Here is a 216-nt window from a genome sequence, read left to right on the forward strand (position 1 = left end):
ATAACTGTTTTATAAAAGCAATAAGCCCCGTGAAGCCGTGGTTTACAGTGAATTTATAACAGCTAAGGGGGTTTAACTCCGCTTCGCGTCGTAACCTAACAACGCCCCTTAGCTGTTATATATTCACTGTACACCACGGCTTCACGGGGCTTATTGCTTTATTTGATCACAGGAATAAATTACATTTTAAAATACATTCACATAGAAAACTGTAAT

General features: G+C 38.0%; 1 protein-coding gene across 1 annotated transcript in view; it reads right to left on the minus strand.

Annotated features, from left to right (window-relative positions):
• The window catches only part of LOC107742923 (probable E3 ubiquitin-protein ligase HECTD4), a gene marked incomplete at its 3' end in the record, with an annotated part of 49334 nt that overhangs the window by 38399 nt on the left and 10719 nt on the right, over positions 1-216 (minus strand). The window lies entirely within an intron of this gene.

Source organism: Sinocyclocheilus rhinocerous, unplaced genomic scaffold (assembly GCF_001515625.1).
Source record: "Sinocyclocheilus rhinocerous isolate Xijiao unplaced genomic scaffold, SAMN03320098_v1.1 scaffold3059, whole genome shotgun sequence".
NCBI lineage: Eukaryota > Metazoa > Chordata > Actinopteri > Cypriniformes > Cyprinidae > Sinocyclocheilus > Sinocyclocheilus rhinocerous.